Here is a 22,983-nt window from a genome sequence, read left to right as displayed (position 1 = left end):
GCCTGACAATGCATTTCAGTGAGGTGATGCGGAACACCACACTGAAATGCGGTAGTGTCATGCCTGATACTTGGCAGGACTGCAAAAGGCCTAATATAATGGATGAGTGAACCAGTATTACAAAACTGCTTTTAATCCACTTTACTAGCTTCCTTTTAAAGTTGACACCTTGTGATCTCCGTTTAAGCATGCCACACAATCATTAAACCCCTTATGACGGAATAGTCTTATTTCACCACTACGTTTGCTGACCCCTCTTTAAGTTTGTATGTAAATGTTATTTCCTTTTATGTATAATTGTTAAGTCAAAGTCCCGATTTGTTCTTGATTTAGTTCCTTTATCAGTCTTTTAGCTGTCATTCCATACTTATTTTTACATTTTCAACTGAGGAAGGCAATCCAGCCTCCCAGGGCTTTAAGCGGGATGAAGAACATGGGGGGTCTGTCAAAGGGGCGTGGCCAATATAATTAAGGGCATAGCTTAAAACACATAAGCTAAACCTTTGTGCTTAGCATAGTGTGCCGCCCGATTTGTATTTTGCTGTTTCTGTCATTGCAGCCAGATATGATACAACAAGTAACATCATACCTACAACAAGTCAGGACTATTGGCTTTGTCAATGGTTTAGTTGCATAAGATAAATGAGCAGCAACTATGGCTTGTATATAAATATTGAACAACTTCCAATTAAAGCCCTGGTGACATCACGACAATGTTGCTGCTCCTGAATAAAATCGAAGGCAGCAAAACCCGACCTTTGCCTAAATTGAGGAATAAACAGGGAAACAAGACTACACCTAGTCTTGGAAAAGTGAAGGAAAGCGAAAATTGACTAAATACAACAAAGACAGGTCTGGGAGGATGATACTTAGGGAAAAGGAAATGAACAGACCTGGCGGGGGTATAACGGGGGGTTGTGCGGGGCAGGATGCGAAACCAAAACTGATCCTAAAGTGAAGCAAGCAAAGCGAGCAAGGACACAAAAGCCCACGGACCCCATCGAAGCTGCCTAACCCCGGGAAGTGATCAGCACTCAGGTTAGCAGGGAACGAATATGATGCTACAACTATGAGAGTTTGTTGAGGTGCTGCTGGGTGACTGTTCCTAGAAGCAGTACGATCGTGGTGTATTTCCGTGACTAAAGAACCTAGCATTCCAACCGATTGTATACGCTGCTGATCACTGGCAGCCCTCAACGGCAATAAAAGCGTATGACCCTCAACGGAAATAAGGGTGAACTTTGCAGAGTTTCCAAGATCTCGGAGATCCCGAGGCTGCGAGAAAATGGTGCACCAAAACTGAAACCGTGAGGAGCCCAAGCCAAGCAGAACGGTGAGCCCGAGATGGTGGGAAAAATCAGAAGGCAAGCAATGCCACTACACTCGCCACATCACCCTCACCCTCATCCCACCGTGATAATAGAGGTAATACAGTAAAGCGACGAACTAGGGAGAGCGACCTCAGGGCACGACTGAAGTTGTCCTCCTCCTGTCTCTTAGTCTGTCTGAGTTTGAAGTGAGATGCACTCCCTGCCCCATTTCTTCACAGCTGCGCAGCACTTAGTGCCAGCTGCAACGTTTAGATTAGCACAAGTACGCACCCTGGTCTTTCGCTGCATTGGCAGCAGCCCAGACATTCTGGACACAGGGCATACAAACCTCTTTGAGATGGCCAGTTGACCAGGGGGCCGGGAGATCTGTAGGGCGCCAGGCCCTAATGTGTTTTTGTGGTGCTAGGAATTGTATTTCATGTAGTTTGATTCTCAGTCCCTGCTCTGGCTACCCCTAACTGTGTTTTTCTTTATGATTTGGAGGTTGTCTTGCATACTTTGGTTTATGCTAGTCAGATTATGTTCCACCCTGGGCTTTTTGCCCCTAATGTTGGAGATACTTAGGAGGTATGTGTCTAATATTAGTCTGTTGTGATCTCGAGTGTAGATTGCGTTTGGCACCTATTGTGATATTATGCATAATGTGGTTTATGTCACAGGATGATGCTAAGTACAGCAATTTTCCTCCTACACCACTCCATCTACAGTCCTATCTTGTTGAATCAGTCCTGTTCTGATGTAACAACCTGTTCCTAATCGCCTCACCTTCCTGACTCCACATTAGCTCAGATCCCTTCACCCTTCTGGATTATGTGCCCTCTTCTTGTCCTTATACCTCTCCTCACCACTGCTCTCCTAGTAACACCCTTCTCATATCCCCACCACCCTCCTCCTCCACAATTTCCCAACATGGCCACCACTCGAATTAAGTCTGGAATTAATTGCTACAAAATCATTTACCCTTCTAACCTGACTAAAGCTGCAGCAAAACGTTTTAAGCATAACACCATTGAATGTTTCCCTGATTCCCTTTTTGTTGATCAGTTTTACAATGGTCGTTATGGGAGGCTCAAAAACGACCTCATTTTTTTTCACGTACGACATCCCCTCTTGGTCCACCAGTTTTTACAATTCCCTTAACGTCACATCCTCCTCCTCTATCCCTCATGGGAAACAGCTAAAAATGTCCCCCTCTGCGTGTTTCAATGGCTCCCTCACTATTTCACTCTATAACAATGGTACGGTCATGATCCAAGCCAAAGACACCTGTCTCTCTCTCTTTGACCACCCCTTCCCTTATCCCCCCCCCTGCGACCGGGTTATCCCTTGACTCTTCATCTAGCTCCACCAATTACTCCCTATCTCCTCCCCTGTCTCCCCCACTCTCTAATAGGCTGCACCCTTGGGAGACACAGGTCGACCCTCTGCCCTCCCCTCCCACTCTTCTCCCCTCACAGTATGCCCCCCACCCCCCATTCACTTCAGCCTTACCTCTAGCTAACACGCTCCTCGTCCATTCTGCACCATCCCGGCACTCCATTCTCATCTCCTCCCCCCTATCCCTTCCTGCCACCCCCCTCCTTAGACCACCTCTCCTCCAGCCTTCTCCCCTAGTTAACTTTCCTTTCTTTCCCCTTATTCCCTCCTCTTCTCTGCTTTACCTCCCCCTCCCCTCACTATGTACCCCAATTTCCCCACAAATACATTCATTTTCTCCCCTTCCCCACACTCCTCCAGCAACGCTGTGCTACCCCCCTTCCCCCCCTGGTAATCCTTTCCCTCTCTCGGGCCGAGCAGATCCACTTCCTTTCTTCAACTTCCCTATCTCCCAACCCTCCCCACTCAGCCAGATACCCGCACCCTCACAGCCACCACCTCACCTAGCTGCCAGGACCTCTCCAACCCCCTTCCCTCTCTTCCTCCCAAACCTCCTTCATCCCTATGACTCCCCACACCCCTCCCCTCTCCCTCCGCCCCACCGCCCCGCTCCTCTTCTATCACCCCCTAATTTTGTCCTTAATTTCCATCCGCCTCGCAACGCTAACAAAGACAACTCCCCTTCCACCCCTGGTGCACCAACTCCTGCTCTCATCCAACACCCTTCCCCACCTCTGAACCCTATACCCCTACTCCCCTCCCGCTCCCCCACCACTCCCTGCCTTCAACCCCCAAGTGCACCTCCTCCTGTCTCCATCGAGTCACCCAGCATGCCGTGCTCTGCCTTATTCTCACTGGAAAATAAGCTAAGCTCTCTAATCACCTCCATCTCCCAACTTGAAGCTACCATTTTAGCTTTAAGCTCCAAGATCTCAACTTTTCCATACACCTCAATTCCTTTGGAAAACACTCGCCCTCCCACGAGATGCACCTCGCCCCCACACCCCATAATAGCTAAGCATAGCCTGTCATCTGCAAATTCTCAGAAGCACTCGAATGCCTCCCTTCTTCCACTTTCACTTCCCAGTAACCCTGCCATCTACACCATTCCGACCATCTCCTCTGTCAGAACCGCTCGTCCACCTAAACCCTCCAGAGCACCCTCATACAGGTACAATATCCCCATCACCCCTCATAGCCCAAGTGCCCCCATCACCAAAACAGTCGCGACAGAGCTGCGCTGTATGCTCCACAACTGCAGATCTGCAATAAAACACAAACTTGAAATCTCCGATACCATCAACTTGCACAATATTGTCATGCTCTTCCTCACTGAGACCTGGTTCAACGATACCTCTCACTCTATGTTTGATCTCCTTGTACCCACAGGTTATTCTATACTTAGAAATGACAGAATTGACAAAGTTGGGGGAGGTGTTGCAGTCATCTTTAGAAACTCCCTTCAACTTAAGGCTCTTCCCAACAGCTCCTTCCACACTTTTGAATGCCTATCTCTTGAGCTTCAATTGCACCACCGCTCACCTCTCAGATTCCATGTTATCTACCACCCGCCTGGAAGCAGCCCTTCGTTTATGGAGGAACTCACGGACTGCATCAGCGACCAATACTCGCAAAGTGACAATCAGATCTTCGTGGGTGACTTCAATGTCCACTGGGGCTCGCCTCAAGACACCTATGCGAACTTACTGGCCACCTTCCTCTCTGCAAACGATCTTATCCAACACTGCACTGAAACAACACACTCTAAGGGCTCAACCCTGGACCTTGTCATTTCTAAAGCAGGCTTGCTGACCATCGCTACCCCTATTCATGTAGACTGGTCTAACCACCTCCTCATCCCATTCTCTCTTCAGCTATCACACTCTATAACTCTCGGCCAGCCTAAGAGGGCTACTTCCTGGTTCCGTGACACTAAAAATATTGACCTCAGTACCCTCTGTGATTCTGCTTTGCTATCACTTCCAAGGCTAGACCCGGACCTAGATGTTAACGAACTCACCACCCAATGCCTCACAGTCCTTGCAGTCGAAATCAATAATGTCGCTCCTCTCCAAAGCAAAAAGAAAAGGCCCACTCCCTCAGCACCTTGGTTCAACAAATCCCTCTATAAAGAAAGGAAGTACCTAAGAGTCCTTGAGAAACAATGGAGACAAGCGCCCTCCACCGAAAATCTGGCCACGCTTCGTTCAGCAAGATCCAAGTACCACAAGCACATCTTCCTTGGAAAAGCGTCGCACTTCAAATCCCTACTTGACTCAGCCAAAAATAGACCCAAAAAACTATTCGACCTCATCAAGAACCCAAACAGCTCTCCCCCAACCTCCAAATTGAAGGATTCCACAAAGAAAGCAGCGGAATTCGCTATATTCTTTGATGAAAAGGTGAAATCACTTGTAGATCAGGTCATTCATCCTACCCTTACAGAGGAGCGCAAATCCTTAACCATTTGGCAAAACTTTGACCCCATCTCTGATGATGCCCTCCTTAAATGCATCCTCGATACAAAGCCCTCTAACCATTCTCTTGACCCCATCCCTAGTGCCATTGCCATTGACTTCTATACCCATTCTCTCTCCTATTGGACCACTCTGGTCAACCTCTCCCTCAGTCAAGGCTCCCTTCCTGTTTCCTTCAAAACTGGGCAGGTCACCCCTCTGCTTAAAAAACCCACCGCTGATGCGAACGACCCTAACAACTACCGTCCCATCACTAACCTACCCTTTCTTGCAAAAATCACAGAAAAATGTGTAGCGAAACAACTCTCTCGCCATATCAAGGACAATGATCTTCTGGACAACTTCCAGTCCGGCTTCATTCAAAACTGCAGCACTGAAACAGCCCTGCTGCTAGTGATTGATGACGCACTGCGGATACTCGATTCAGGGGAGTCTTGTCTTCTAATTCTTCTTGACCTTTTTGCAGCCTTTGACACTGTCAATCACAATACTCTCCTTAACACTCTGCAACAGAGAATGGGCATGGAGGGCACTGTGCTCAAATGGTTTGCCTCCTTCCTCTCTGATAGATCCCAAATGATCAAAATAGCGAACAGTCTTTCATCTCCTTTAGCGGTCGGTCAAGGTGTCCCTCAAGGCTCTATACTTGCACCCACACTGTTCAATCTCTACTTAGAACCATTGGGAAATCTCCTGAGTAAATCCGGGATCCACTATCATCTATATGCGGACGACACTCAAATCTACCTTAAGGTGGCTTCCACTCACGATCTCTCCCTCCTAAGCTCTACTCTCGACTCCATTCAAAACTGGATGTTAACTCATCAATTGGTCCTAAATCCCTCCAAAACTGAATTCCTCCTCCTCTCCTCCTCACTTTCTCCTCCCCCAGTGCAATCATGGATGGATCAGATTAATATACTGAACAATAAACCCATCATTGTCGAGAGCGCAAAATCCCTTGGCGTCATACTCGACAAAAAACTCAATCTACTCTCCCACATCGATTCCATTGCAAAGTCTGCTCGATACCAACTGCGCCTTCTTTGGGGGATTCGTCGCTTCTTCCCGGAGCACAACCTTAAAACCCTGGTCCAATCGCTGGTTCTCTCCAGATTGGACTACTGCAATTCTCTTCTTACTGGCCTCCCCAAATCCCACCTGTCCCCCCTGAAGTCTGTTCTCCATTCAGCAGCTCGCTTCATACATGGGGCCAAAAGAAGCGACCACATCACACCCATTTTATCCACCCTCCGTTGGCTTCCCATAGAGGCAAGATCTATCTACAAGACTGCCTGTATCACCCACAAAGCCTTGCACTCATCCTCCCCTCGCTACCTGGCGGATAAACTGAACCTCTCTGGTGGCTCCAGACCATCACGGAATGCAGAAAATGTATTGCTTGAACCTCCCACTTTCAAGAAGGAAAGATCGATGGCCCAATCCTTTTCAGGCAACGCGGTGAGAATTTGGAACTCACTTCCGCCTCAGCTCCGGACCACCACCTCTTCCCAGGCCTTCAAAACTGACCTCAAATCTCTCCTCCTTCAAAGACACTTCCAAATTTAATTCACGCCCTATATTTTCTGAAGGAAGTCCTTCCATTATAGGAAATTCTGTTCTCCATGCCTATAGAAGTGCCTTCCCAGTGTGTTTTGTGTTTTGAGTGTCTGCCATATATTGCAGTATTATACTTTTACTTGTATTAAGATCGCTTTTGTAACATGCACACATGTCACTTTCTCCTTTTGTAATGCATCGTCTGCTACCTCTTGTATTTTGTTTGCTTTTGATACATGCACTACGGCCACCACTGCCTCATGTAACGTAACTTCTGTTTTAGTGTTCTGAGTGTCGGCCATTTATTGCAATTTTTTTTCCTTTTACCTCTACGTGTACTTTGTAGGCTCTTGTAACCTGCACACATCACTTTTTCCGTTTGTAACGTATCGTTTGCTACCTCTTGTATTTTGCTTGCCCTTGATACTTGCACAATTGTCACTATTGCCTCATGTAACGTACCGTTTGATTTTGTAACATGCTCAATTGTATTTTTGCTCCTTATGTATCATTACTGCTGCTATTGTGAAGCGTTCTGACACCTTCGGGTAAAGTCCGCGCTATATAAAAACGCATTAAATAAAATAAAATAAAATAAAATAAAATAAACTCTCTTTAAAGGATTTCCCTTCCCCTACAACGCTCACCTGGCATTACGTCATGCCGTAACTTCTCCACTAGTGAGAAGTGAGCAGCGTACGTTGATGTAAAAAAAACGGACAGGCTGTGCCAGGGCACAAAACAAAGCCCGATAGAGACCCGTTTCGAGGCCCCCTTTAAAAAACTGCCGGCGCGGCCCACTTAAAGCCCTGCAGCCTTCCATTAGGACCAGGCTCTTTCTCAAGCCCCGCCAGCCTGCTCGACGCGCGTGCCCAATGTACCTCTGACCACAGTGAACTGCATTGAACGTTCCGAGTATAGTAATAGGAACATGCTCACGTGACTTCAATATAACCCGGAAGTCCCAGCACAGCGGAATGCGAGACCGATACAAGCGGTCGATCCATCATCGCACAGACCCCTCCCTAGTCAATGTAAACTCTCGGATTGATGCCGATAAGCACCTTTTCCCTGAGATGCGTATTAATGGATTATCTTCCCGCTACATAGTGCTAAAATACTTACCCCTTCTTTCCTCTTTCCCCTTGTTAATAATTTCAGATCCCTCGTCCGTAATTAGCATTCAGACCTCCCAAGTTGCGCTGACCAAATCCTTGTGTTCTTGGTTCTTTGGACTTTTGTCATTAAGCCTATATAGCCTTGCAGACCGTCCATATATCTCTCTATATGCAGTATCATGGCTGGCTAATTTCTTCCACACACGCTTCCTTGTTTTTAGGTCTCGGCTAGCGATGGCTGCGCTTGCGCAGTCTCGCTCGCGAGACATAATGACTTGGGTGAAGAGGGGCTTGAACCCGCCCCTCTTCTTCCCTGTTCTCCATTGGCTGGCCTAGTAAATGCTGGCCAGCCATTGGAGAAGAGGTCCCGTCACTCCGATCCTGCCCCGTCCTTTTCGGATCGGGGGGCGTGTTTTTTGCGAGAAGTCTCAGGGAGGAGACAACAGCAAAACACGCCCCCCAATCCGAAAACGAGGCTGCGTTTCTCCGAGGCATATCTTCTCTGCCTCGGAGAAAGGCGGTGGTGTCCCGGCGTTGCTCCCTCACCTGATCGCCTTGTGTAGGACTTGTTCATTTTCTTTTCTGTCAGTCAAACGCTTCCTTATTCTCCCTAAATTCGGACTCGGGTCTCAGTCTTACTCACTCGCTCTCTGTCCTGACTCTGAGGCCCTAAACCCCCCCTCCCTCTCCCCGTTTCCGGGAGTTCGGCGCGTGCTTCCTGTTTTCCGTGCTGTGTCAGTCTGACCCCACTCCCCTCCCCTCACCCCCATGTGAACACTCGGCTCTGGAGCAATCTCAAACTCAAAGGCAGCTATCAGCAACTTTTGTTCAAGCGTCACGTGACAGCCGGGGAAGGTATAAAATCATAGCAGCGGACTGAGCGAGCAGAGACTGAGGCTGCAGCTGGGAGCTTTGAGCGAGACAAGAGCATCGCATCCTACAGTGAGAGCAGTGACCCGCTGTCTGCAGTGACCTGGAAACACTAGTGTGAACACTGGCCAAGGAAGTCTGTAGTTAGCAGCCTGCAGTGACCAGAACCGTCTGCGGCGAGAGAAGGGAACCGACCAGAGAGCACGTGAATAGGTGATCGCGACCGCCCGGAGAGTTTGCCACTGGAGAGAAAGAGACGGCTGTCGACATGACCACCACACAGAGCCCCCGCTCTCACAGGTGAGTGACAATGAGCGAAAGCCAAGACGGCACTCACTCTTCACTCTAAATCGGCCCTCCTGACCCCTTCCTTCCACGCCTAACGCTTTCCTTTGTCTTTTTTTTAATCATCACGCTTCTTTGTTAGTAGAGACGCCCTTCCCTGGTAAGTGTCCTGACCTCGTAGCAGGGCATCCATTGCGTTTGCCCTAGCTCTGGTCTATACAATGCATGATGAGGGGCAGTTGTTACTAGGCTGTCTGTGGTATATTGTCAATCCGTGATTGAAGGAGATGTGATGGGCGATGTAGAACCCGAGCTACTTGGTAGAATGACGTCAGCAAAGGGGTCCATCCTTCCTGGTCGGTCGCAGACTGCCCTGTCTGCGTGTGGGCGGTAGTGTCGCATCTCATGCAGCGTTAGGATGTAGACTCATTAGAGGTACATGAACCATCGCCTTTGAAGTGCACGCGGGGGGTGGGGCTTAGTATCACAAGCAGCCTCGCAGAGCACGTGCACTAGGGACAGTGCTACATGCACGCTCCAGAGGACAGTATAATTTCAGACGGGGCCTCACACTTCACGCACCAAAGCACAGTGTAGTAACACAAGCAGCCTCGCAGAGCACGTGCACTAGGGACAGTGTAACACTACATGCTCCCTCACAGTGTACACGCTCCAGAGGACAGTATAATTTCAGACGGGGCCTCACACTTAACGCACAGTGTAGTATCACAACCAGCCTCGCAGAGCACGTGCACTAGGGACAGTGTAACACTACATGCTCCCTCGCAGTGTACACGCTCCATAGGACAGTATCATTTCAGACGTGGCCTCACACTTCACGCACCAACGCACAGTGTAGTATCACAAGCAGCCTCGCAGAGCACGTGCACTAGGGACAATGTAACACTACATGCTCCCTCACAGTGTACACGCTCCAGAGGACAGTATCATTTCAGACGTGGCCTCACACTTCACGCACCAACGCACAGTGTAGTATCACAAGCAGCCTCGCAGAGCACGTGCACTAGGGACAGTGTAACACTACATGCTCCCTCACAGTGTCTACGCCCCAGAGGACAGTATCATTTCAGACGGGGCGTCGCACTTCACGCACCAAAGCATAGTGTAGTATCTCAAGCTGCCTCCCAGGTAACAGCACTAAAGGACAGTGAAATATCACGTGCACGTTCCAAAAATGTATGTAAATGTGTCAAAGGACAGTGTAGTGTCACGTGCTGTCTCACAGGCTACGTGCACCAGAGGCAGTGAAATATCACCACCACGCAGCCTCAGTGTCCATGCACCCTCAGTGTGTATGCACCTGAGGCCAGTCTAACACAACAAACATGCTGGCAGTACAGTTTCACCAGGGGGCAGTGTCATATCCCGCGCAGACTTGCAGTGTGTGTACATGCACCCGGAAGCAGTGTAGCATCACATGCTACCCCAGTGAATACATGCACTAGGGACTTTGTAATAGAACACACAGCCTCACGTGGCTTGTGCATTAAGGGACACTAACACCACATTCAGGTGTACAATGCATATGCATAAGGGAGCGGTGTATTATAACGCACCTGGTGCTCATGTAAAGCCAGTGCTTAATTTGTGCCGGTGCTTAGCACCGGCACTAATTTCTTAGGGCCGGGTCTACAAAGTACATTTCATGCAATCATGACGTATGCTCTGTAGTGTGAGTTAACGGTCTCTCTCTGCATACAGACCACCAGAAACGGCTGTTGAGGTGATGTGACGTCCCTGCCTCCGCTCAGCATAATTAACTAACATTCTAACACAGGCAGCAATTAAATTATCCCGGGTGCACTACGGCCGCAACCAATTAACTGCTGTAGTCTTGCTTAATTAATTATTAGCGTGGCCCCGGGCGTCGTCCCTCCTTGACGTTGAATCGTCAAGTTTTAGGGTTTTTTCCCGGGTCGGCCTGACCAATGCAGATCAAGATTCCGACTTTTTGCCCGCCCCAGCGTACTGCGCAGCTGCAGCGCCAGTCATTCGAAGAAGCAACTGCGTGTCAAGCATCAGCAGGCATATAACTAAACAAGCATTTACAATGCAATGGTCTCGGCATTGGTAAAGTTAGAGCTATTGGCATTGCTCATGACATTATTTTTGTTTATGTTTTGGTTTTTAAAACATTTAAAGAAACGGCATTGTCATGAGCAATGCCAATAGCTCTAACTTTAACAATGCCGAGACCGTTGCATTGTAAATGCTTGTTTCAACTTACTTTCAGAGCATGGCTTCCCGAATCAGTTTCGGATGCCTTCTGCCATTGCTCCGCAGCCAGTTGTTATTTTCTGCTATATAAAGGTAAACGTAGTGACTTTATGAGCCACCCACGCCAACTCCTCTGTTTTCACAGCACATTACCATGAGCTAATTGCACATCCTTGTTTCATTTATTGCAAACCAGGGCATACTTCCCCAATAGCAGCTTATACGGTACCTTCTGCAGGCCAATTGGATCTCAGGATCCCATTAAATTGAACTAGGATTTCCTAAATTTAATAAAGGATTTGCTTATATTAAAGGTGACATTTTGTGTATTATTTTTAGTTTGGTTAAAACAGCAATTTTTTGAACTGTATTAACCTATGCTCCTATTAATTATAGGACATCCTTGTGCACCTTTGTATAGTCCTGCAATAAATTCACAGGACTACTCTCTTTGATACCAGACAAGTGTGACATTCGCTTGATACCATACTTTTTAGGCAGTAGACAGTTGATTCCCTACAATTTTCTTATACTTTTTCATTATTCTCCAGGTACCGGGCGCTCTTGCTCTTGTCCTGATGACGACCTTTCATTAAACTAGGTAGAAGCGCTGTCAACAACAGACTTATAAAGACTTCTAGCATATTGGTATAATAATCCAGAAAGGAGTCATGTGTCTTTTTTAATTATGATGCACTTTGTTTTTATGCCCACTCTCTTCACTGCACTTTTCTTCATTATAAGCATGTGCACTGGATCTTCACAAAAAAGTAAAACTTTTTTGATATTGCATATATCCAATAAATAAATTAATTGCAAAATACATTTGGCTATATTGTATGCCTTGGTACAGTATCACTATACTCTCGGTGTTCTACTATGAGAAGTCCCTCTGTGTGTATTACTATGATTTAAGTCCTAGTGAACAATTGTTTCTTATATTTCTCCACTATAGATCAACGGTGTTAAATTTACAGACAGTATTTGCAGCCTTGAATAGTATCTCTCTGAATGTGCCAGCGGCTGTGTCTCTGTTGGATGCAGAGAAGGCGTATGACTTGCTGGATTGGCCCTTCCTGCATGTGACGTTGCACAAACTGGGGCTGCCTTGTGGGTATATTGCCCTCTTCATGATCCTGTACTCCAGCCCCATGGCCAGTCTGCGGGAGAACAGCTCGCTTTTGGTGCCCTTTGCCATAACCAGAGGGACTAGGCAAGGTTCTCTCCTGTTGCCGGAGCCAGCGCACATGCGGTCGTCTGCGAGACTTACTGTAGACCAGTAGCGAATAGAAGCCCCGCCCACTCTCCCCCCATGTTTGCCATTGGCTTGTGTCATTTTCTGTCCTAAATGCTGGCTTCTGATTCATCAATAGGCTTGTCAGTCCCTCCTTAGTACCGCCACTACTTCATTTGTCACCTCCCATGGCGACTGGCCCCTTTACATCGAGTGTTACACGAGTATTATTTAGACTGTGAGCACTATTTTCTTTAATGAGGTTTTCCTACTGCCTTCTTTACTCCCCCCCCTCTCTCCCGTTGTCTGTGCCTTCTCCGGCACTCCTGTTTGTACCTTCTCGTCCCCGCCCGTTGTCCGTGCCTTCTCCCCCTGCCCTCCCTCCCGTTGCCCGTGATGACTACCATTTGCAATGCAATAGGTCTTGCGTAAATGTTAGACCTATTGCACTGCAAATGCGTGTCTGTTGGTTAGAAGCACACGTTTTCAAGAGGTACTCAACACAATGAGTTGTCTTTCGGAGATTGTAACCTGCGATCTGCAAGCTACACGGATGACTCTGCAGGTGGTGGCTTAATCCACAGTGCTACTTCCTGCTATTAAAAACTGTGGAAGGTGGAATTTACACCGTTTTCTGACACAGGTCAGTGCACTTTAACTGGCAGTTTAACTTGAACCAGAACTTCAGTTCCAGATGAACATGAGAGGTTGAGGCAGCACTCTGCTGTGGGTGACATCGCATTGTGTGACGCCTGTATCCAGTACTGCCGTTTTGCCCAATCGTTCTGTGCATTCTGGGACGTCTCATATGTCAGTTACCATTACAATTACGGGTTAAAACAATTACATCTTACAATATTTTGTCTTGGTTTGACCCAGTAACCCCTGAAGGAGTGCCACATGACAAATTGCAGCAAGCCTGTTACCACCGGCGCTTCCCAGAGCCCGAGTACGTGTGATATGCCAGGCAGAGTTGGAACATGTCAATAACATGCACCCATATTGATTTTTGCAGCAGCTGCACTTAAAATTTGTTCAGTAAAGATTTTCTGAACATTATTTTTTAGTCTTCATTGGCATGGCACGGCATGTCATGGCAAGGCAGTGACGCCACTAGCAGGTGGCACCATAGGCGACCACCACTGTGGCCTATGCCCTGCTGGCCGATATCCCTTGGCTCTTGTATATAAAGAAAATGTTTTATAAGTTAGGGCGCCCAGAGATTTTTGAGAATCCAGAAATAATTACTAAGGGGGATATTGGCTGGGTTAAAGTTCAGTTTTTAAACTTAAGGTCTCAAGAGCGGGAGGAAGAGGAGCTTACAAAAACCTCAGTAAGGGCTCATTTTTTATTAATAACCTCTCCCCAGATTGAGCCCTACCTTAAGCTGGTCAGTCATCACTATCACCGCTGGTTGTTGACCAGATTTCGTTTTAACTTGATTCACCTTGTTTTAGGGAGCTTTCAAGGATGGAGTAAACCCGTAGATGCTACTTTTTGTAACCGTGATGGTTGCTCATTTCAAGACACTGGGCACTTTATTTTTTTCTGTAAATATTATGTTGAAAGCAGAAAGAAGTACATCATTCCATTGTTGCAAGGGAGAGGTTTTTACCAAGTAAAACCTGCTTTGATGTACTTGCAATTATTAAATTGCCCTGGGATTATTTTTAACATCGCTAACTTTCTGGTTGCCGCAGCTCGGGCAAGGAAAAAACTTGATGTACAGTTCACCGTATGATTTTAGTGATATATGTATTTCTCGGGATGAATTTTTATAATGTTGTTATCATACTGTATTTGTGTCTAAGTAATAATATGTAGTATTGTGATGTACTTTTGTGATTTTAATTAATCGATTAAAGTGGTTTGACTGACTGACTGACTGAGAGGCTGCTCCTTGTGGGGTTCCTAAAACGTGGTGAATCATGTTATGCAAAGCAACAGCTGTTATGGACTCTACCACCAATCAGTAAGGGTGTAGAGAGCTATATAGCATTTATTTTATGGTAATGTTTGCTCCCTAGGCGCCAGTTATAGTTCATTCTTATTCTTCTCTTCTTCCTTCACCGATTTGCCAACCGCCTGTTACTCCCTGTCCCCTTGTCCTTTCCCTCTAGTCCCCGGGCGGCACAGACCTCTTCTCCTTCCCCATGGCTCCTTGTAAGGCACCATCAGATGTATAACCCTTCTTAATCTGTCCACTAAATTTATCAAGTGCCTGGCAGCCAAGGGACAGGGATACATTAATCCTGGGACTTCCTGGGTTGCCTTGTGAGGGCTGGCAGGCCTCACCAAGGGAGGCCAGAGTAGTAAGTGTTAGCCTCTGCCCCCTTCTAGAAAGGACCTGTCACAACATGTAGCAATACTCAGCAATGCACTGACATGCCATTGCGATCCCACGGGAAACGGCAATGCACCACGCAGAAATGTAGTATAACGATTAAACTCACTGTGGCATTCTCTGCTACACTAGTGTTGGTAAACAGTCAATACCCAACAGCACAAAACATGCAAGATTTATTTTTGCATGACGTCCTACCCTTTCCTCTGTACTCCTGACTGATGTGTCAGAAATGCAGCCTCTCAGAGCATAGTACACACAATTTGTTACATTATCTTTGTTGCTTAGCCATGGAAAATAAGCATTTGCAATGCAACAGGTCTCACATTTACGCGAGTTTGAGCCATTGGCACTGTAAATGACAATGCCTTTTATTTATGTTTTGGTTTTTGAAACATAAATAAAACGCATTGTCATTTACAATGCCAATAGCTTAAACTCGCGTAAATGCGAGACCTATTGCATTGCACATGCTTGTTATTATAGCCATAGACCTTTCTGTCGGTCACCTCCAGGAGAAACGCATGCATCGTGAGAAAAAGTAGGTGGTCCGCCTGAACTATGGTCCAGCCATTGAAATGTTGACCATGCTAATAGAGACTTGCCTTTGGCTCCATGTCAGGCCATATCGCTTTCATTAAAATGGCTGTTCATCCCCTTTTTTTGTACTTATTTTTTAATATAACCATCCCCCTGACCAACGCTTTTTAAAATCACCTTAAGAAGTCTCTGATTGAGTCTCATCTGGGCTGGTCGTAGGCGCCCAATCATTAGTGCTTCCCTACGAGTGAGGTGGGTTTAGGATGCCAGACTTCCAGCTATATTATCTAGCAGCACAGTGTCAATTTACATATATTTTGTATTACCCTGATACCTGCCTCCCCTGCGTCAAAGCTGAAAGGGATGAGGTAGGGGCTTTCCCGCAACAATCCATACTTCTCAAGGGCATCAAGATGGATTCTTCCAACATCCAAACACTGTTAACTATGAGTTTGGCATGGAGGAGGCTCCGCCTTCTCCTGGTGAGAGGACTTCTATATACGCTCCCTTTCCCACTGGGGAATCACCTGTGGCCTCCCTTCACCCAAGAAAAATTGGTCCAACGTACTCTATTGAACCACAACCTACACACGATTGGTGACCTCTTCTCAGACTGTCACGTTCTCACACACGCGAATGATAACATACTAGCAAATGCTGCACACATGGATCATTTTATATTACAGCGCCTACATGACATTCTTCGTGCAAACATTCCCTCCTATCCATTGACCCCGGATGACTTATCCACCTTGACATTACTGATATGGAAAGTGTACATTGGGAAATAAATAAAAAAGCTAAAGTTGATTGTGAAATGAGAATAATAGAAGTGAGACTGCTGCTATATTAAATATTTGAAGAGACAGTAAGAGCAGCAACCGAGAAAATAGAACTAAAAACATTAACTATACAATTGCTAGAAAACAGGCAAGAAGAATCAAAGAATGGCCCAGATGGAGACTGGCCACGGTGAGCTAGACCATACAAAAAACGTGGCGTGGATCAGCACTCCTAGTAACAGATTTCTCAACTTAGTCACTTAGAATGTGGCAGACACTGAGAGCTATAATACATGTCTACAATATGATAATTAAAAACATGAAATACCTATTATTGCACCATGAAAACCTTTCACATTTCTGAGATTGACTTTTAACAATTGTATGGGAATAAATAAATATAAATCCAGGATTTGTAAGCCGCGGCAAATCAACCCATGTTGTTGATGCTGAGACACGAACCTGGTTCCCACTGACTCCGAACTTGGCAGCTCAGGATGTTACGCCACTTCCTGTCCTGTACCATAATTGGCGAGAAGGCAAAAACCAGTAGTAAGTTAATTTATTTTATGTTAAGATGTCATTTTATCTCAATGTGGTTCAGATATGTCATAAGAACATGGATTGCTTAGAGGTAGCAATGACAACGCTACACAAATTACATTGATTAATACTTAATGATATATATTTATCCCCATCCTGGTTAGTTTATTGGATACTGCAGAACACAATGATGGTGGATTGTCACTTCTTTTGATAGAAGACTGTAATGCAAAAAATAATTCAGATCTCAGACTACGTTGAATATGATGAAGTACATGAAAATCTGGAAACATTGGTTCAGAGCCTCCAGACAACCAATAGAGGAACAAAAACTGTGACATATTGTAAGAGTATTTAACTTAATTGCAACTAACAGTAGATTTAGGTGTGATTAACCTGCTAGGAGGACGTTTGTTGACAGGGCCGTTTCTACCATTAGGCAAGACTAGGCGGCTGCCTAGGGCGGCAAAAGGGGGAGGGCGGCAAAAAACATGAGTTTGGGATTCGATTTGAATCCCCTTGAACGGCCTTCGACCTCGAAAGCGCATTGGGTAGCGCGCCTACGTGACGTCACGTTTGGCGCCACGGGCGGGCGGGGGCCGTGCTGCCGGCGCTGCTAAATATGCACTCTCGACCCGATCGGAGTCGGACCTCTGTGCTCGTGCTCACCTCGCACCCTGTGTTGATCCCAACTTCCCAAGGTGCCTGCCCACAGATAGGTGGGTAAATGTCGATTTTAATTGCTAAGTGTTTTTGAGACAGTTGCATAGGTGTAAATGTTCGGTTTGCACATTTGCAATATTAACTAGAGGTTGCCAATTTTGAAAGTTATCATAATTTTGGTTAAAATATGGCACTGTGTCAGAGCGAGATAAAGATCTACCCACGGTCCCACAATTAGGTATAATGGCGACCCCTCACCTCCGCCCTCATTTCTTTGGCTGGGTACTACATCCCAAAAGAAAAAACACATCTTCTCTGAATATATCTGTATCTAAGTGTAAAGTCTAGTCTGTTCCATTGTGCGCTGCCTTGAAATGGTATGTTGCACCTGACTGAATCTGTGAAGTGTGTGTCGTGTGGGGGAGGGTGTTTTTTTATGCGTGTCTGAGTTAAATACTGTTCTGATTTCAAAACAAAAGCACACACAATATGTCTACATATCCTCCCCCGCGCAACATTACAGCCAGTGCCTGACCACTTAGAGGTGCATTCTTTCCCCGTCCCCATGCAATGCCTGACCTCTCTGCTGAGAGTGTCAGTGAGAGGCCTGGGGCTGTTGCTGATGATATGTAGCTGGACATAGTGAAGCGGGATCAGACGTCTGGCACGCTGCTTGTTGTCATAGATTTTATTATACTGACTCGATAACAGTGGTGAAAAGCTGGTTGCGCGCAGCAGCCGTAAGAACACATGATGGCCCACAGTAACCAACCACTTCTGGTAATTGCCCACTCTCTTTGCTGCCTACTCCTGGAGGTTACATAGTTTAATGAATAGTTTCATGGCCAGATGCTGTCAAGAGGCTCAGACAAGTACACGTTTGCTGCTGGGGTGAGTGTACCATCTGCGGACTACGGGTGTAAACTTCGGTAGGGACTACTCAGCCTTTCATCCTTCCAAGGTTAATCCATTGAGTAGAAGAATACCGTTTAGAAACAAAAATGTATGGTATTTTAGCACTACATAAAATGCTGTTATTATGACCATTTCTGGTTACATCTAATTGCCAAGTCCTCGACTTTATCCTGGTGGCCGGTTTCATATTAGGTAAGGATAGATTTATATGAAAAATTGCTCCAAACTAAAACTGAAATGGAAATTAGTTTTACGGAATTCAACTACTGCTGCCAGAACACTATATGGGGCGGCCGGTCACTACCAACATGGATGGTTAAAATGCGGAACCACTAATTCAGTCTCTCTCCAAGAACCCATTCACTCTATTTTTAACCCATTAATGGGGGTTGCAAGGGCATACCCACAGTGAGCCCACTTCCTTTCGTAACTTACTCACCCAAAATCATATTTAATTGTAACAACACCTCGTCTTACCTTCCATTAATGGCTGCCAAGTGTTCTTTGTGATTGGATGACAATTATGGCTTGTATAGCGCTCGCAACAATTATCTCAAAGCACTTGTATATTAGGAAACATATTGAGTCAACTTGTTCTACTCATTTTATTAGCGCCTTATAGGTGAAAGGCTGAGTAACTGAGTAAGCCCTGACCATCTGTGAGCTGACTATCTAGGAGAACGTGCTCACCCCACTGACAAAAAAAAGGTTATTTCTGCAATCTAATATAACCTGTTAATAGTAGTACAGACAACATAAACTATATTTACTCTGGATTTTGTCATGCCTTATTGATTTTCCTTTAAATATAGTAGAAAATCCTTACGTTTGGGTCCTTCGACACAACTCAAGTGTTCAATATTGCTTATGCACTGCCCTATTGCTTTATTCTTAAACATTGGCTGGCATATATTTATCATGTATGCCTGCCGGAGCGGGCCTCGGGTTTCCAATGATGTGACAAAGCCCTCTCCACAGCTATTTAAGGGTTAACATATTCAAAATTCCTGGTCCCCTTCCGTGATTGCATGAATGAATGAATGCATCAGTTGGCGAGTGACTGAATGAGTGAGTTTTTAAGAGAATGAACAAATTAATGATTGTGATTACCAGTCAGGTTGAGTGACCGAGATAATGTAGTAGTTAGTAGTAGAGGTGGACGAACCAACAAAATTAACAGGGAGAGCCGGGCCAAGGGTCTGGCTCGGATCTTAGAGCCCATGCAAGAGCCAAGCCCTGAAAATATGTGTTTTGTAAATCATACAACAAACCACGTAAAATATGATAAAGTCTCTTCGAAGTTCAAAAAAAGTGCTTTCCTTTCACATGTGGAAGATTTGATATTAATTGGGCACATTACAGCACTGCATTGAGAAGTACTTATTAAAAGAGATAGTTGTGTACAACTAATAGTCTAATCTCAAATATTCGAAAGTGCTTATAATGCCATAGTGAAGCAAAAAGAGTTTTAGTGAAATTAAATATTTGCCTAAGATCACACAATTTCAGTAGTTTTTAATTACAACACAAACACGCATTGTTTATAGGCACCGGGAGATTAAGTGATTCGCCCAGAATCACAGGATGATGAGCCGACATCGACACTCGAACCTGCTTCCCCAGCTCCATAGTCGGCAGTTCTGGCCATTATATGACATCCCGGTAGAGAGAGGGCAGCCGGAGTCACATGAGAGCTCAATGAGGGGTGGCATTTTTCAATTCTTGCCTAGGGCGGCAAAACACCTAGAAACGGCCCTGTTTGTTGACAGAAGAACCACCTCCCTACTTGTTTATGTAATTTCATCTTCTAATTACTTTTCATGTATAAAACAAGATCTAAGATGGTGAATTTCGTGACAGTGACTATTGTCCACTTAAAGTGAATATTGTTCATGATATATGCAAAAAGGCTAAATGAAAATATTTTGGTCAGAATTTCAGAAATAAAAGTTAAAACAAGCATTGGCATAGCCAATAGTTCTCGCCTTTGGAACCTTATAAGTGTTTAGCCATGCAACAGTTGCATAACTTAATACTTATAAGGTCCCAAAAGCGAGACCTATTGGCTATGCAAAGCGGCCGCGCAGCCATGAAAGTGATCTCGATCACGATCAAACATCAAAGTGGCACTGTAGCTCTAGGCTGGCCTGGTAGCACTTTTTGGAGCCCTCTCAATAAGTCTTGCCAGACCAGCGCATGCGCTGGGTCAGGCGAGACCTAAAAAGTGTACTAGTACAGTCCAGGAAAAGATGGTGATAAGTTAAATAAATCAGCTGCCATGAAAGTAACATGGTAAATTGCCCCATCAGGAGAGAAGTTTACCCTCCAGTGTTTTTGTCAAAATCTTATGGACGATTCAAAAACTAAAAGCAAATCTGAAAAAATAAAAAAAAAGAACTGAACGAGCAGGCTGCAGTGGGCAACAAAAATCTCTGGAAACAGCAGGAGATTAGTGAACAGGGGGCTTGATGGAGAGGGTACTCTTATCTATCAAAACACATTTGAAGCTAAAGAGCGCTTGGAGTGGCAAAGGACCTATTAACTATTTTACAAGCCTCATTCAGAGGCAAAAAATTAAGAAAACCGTGTTAGCCAGAAAACACTACATGGGGAGCCTTCAACCTAAGAAGCTTTCACAAAAATATGCTGCAATTTTGTAATTCATAAACAGCACAACAAAGAAAACAAGCGCTTGCCAGGCAGCCGCGGCACCAGCGCTTCACTTTTAACATGAAAAGTAAAGCGCGGGTGCCGCGATTATACCAAAAGTAAAGTAATAGAAAAAACATCTATTTCTTTACTTTTGGTATAATCGCGGCACCCGCGCTTTACTTTTAACGTTAAAAGTAAAGCGTGGGTGCCGCGATTATACCAAAAGTAAAGAAATAGATGTTTTTTCTATTACTTTACTTTTGGTATAATCGCGGCACCCGCGCTTTACTTTTAATGTTAAAAGTAAATGGCGGGTGCAGTGATTATAACGTCATCGCGATCACGATCGCTGTGAAAGCGAAAGTGATTGTGATTACGCTCTCCTGAGTGCTGCTGGCTGGCCTAGCGCGGGTGCAGTGATTATAACGTCATCGCGATCACGATCGCTGTGAAAGTGAAAGTGATTGCGATTACGCTCTCCTGAGTGCTGCTGGCTGGCCTAGCGCATGGTGGCTGCGCGCGAGCACGCTCACATGCACGCAAGCGCTAGGCCAGCAAGCAGCACTTAAAAAAGCGCACATACAAAATGTCTCTCCGAGCCAGCGCATGCGCTGGGCTCAGCGAGACCTAAAAAGGAGCATCATTTGACAAGATTAACTTAAGCACTGTAAAGGAAATATGTGAAACATTATGGGACTATGTAGGTAAGATCATGGGGACAAAAAAATGGATGATCACAGTACCAGTCACAGAAAAGGTATTGATAAAATACACCAATAAATTAAATACGTCTACAAACAGTTTATTCGAAACAAATCGAAAGAATGAGACAGAAATACAGGAAGATTCCAAGATTCCTAGTCACATCAGGTTGTAGATAATTCAGATGACTGTGTCTGTCCTCCAAATTAGTGGCGATAGTGAGAAGAATAATTTTTAAAAAATCAAGAGCTCAGGGCCCAGATGTAATACTGGCCTTAATTATAAAGCAGAAACCTACACAATGGGCAAGCTGTTGGACTCAATTTGTAAATGAGTTATCTCTATAGAAACCATACCAGGCACCCAAATCAGCAGTACCAGAACTCCCACCTATAAGAAAAGAAAAAGGACCCCAAAAAATTTGAGAATTATTGCATTTATAAATATTAAATGAAAAATCTCCTCATAATATATTCTGTACTTTCTGTAAACATGGGTTGAGGAAAACCAATGATGGAGCAGGGGTTTTAAATAAATATTTGGTTTATAGTATCAGTTTGCGTACTCATCAGGAGGAAAGTCCTTGTTAATTCTCGTGACCAGGGTCCAAAGACATTGGATGTAAGAAGAGAATTAATCAGGATCTGTAAATTAAATCGATCTATCTATGTATACATCATAGTTCAATTTTCATTTCTATGGAGTCGATGATGAGATTTGGTGTGAGTTTTTAAAGTTTTATTAAATCTTTATTAAAAAAGTTCTCAAAATCGATAATCAATTCATCAGGAATACAATACAGAACAATTGCATAAAGCGCGTTCCATAGAAGTAAATATCTATTTTAAATCTACAAAATCAGAGGAAAGAATCTTTTACAAACCATAACAGATTTCTAAATCGAGAGGTGAAAGCATAAAACTATAAGCAATTTTCAATCAATATGCACTTCTCTTAAAGAGAAGTTCAAGCATCTCAATAGAGTCTCAGAGCAGCACAGATTCAGAAAATGGGAATGAATGGGTCTCTCAAAATAAAATCTGAGCAAAGGGCACTAACGAGAATCCATAAAGGTTCTGAAGAATCTCCACACCTACTCTAGTAGCACATACTAATATATCATTTTAACATCTATAACTAAAAGAAATGTTGCGTTCTTCTGTCTCCTTAGCCAGTTGTCATGCTGCGTCATCATGGGAACGGGAAAGATTGAGTCGTCTTAGTGGTTCAGGGCCAAAGGCTCACAGATATCAAGTTTTCAAATTAAACATTTCATAAACATTTAGCGAGTCGAGGTTGAGATCCCAATGTTTGCTTACCGAAAGACCAAAACAGTTCATGGTTTGGTTTCT

This window comes from Triturus cristatus, chromosome 5_1 (genome assembly GCF_964204655.1).
Source record: "Triturus cristatus chromosome 5_1, aTriCri1.1, whole genome shotgun sequence".
In the NCBI taxonomy this organism is placed as follows: Eukaryota; Metazoa; Chordata; class Amphibia; order Caudata; family Salamandridae; genus Triturus; species Triturus cristatus.
This window is presented reverse-complemented; position numbering follows the sequence as displayed.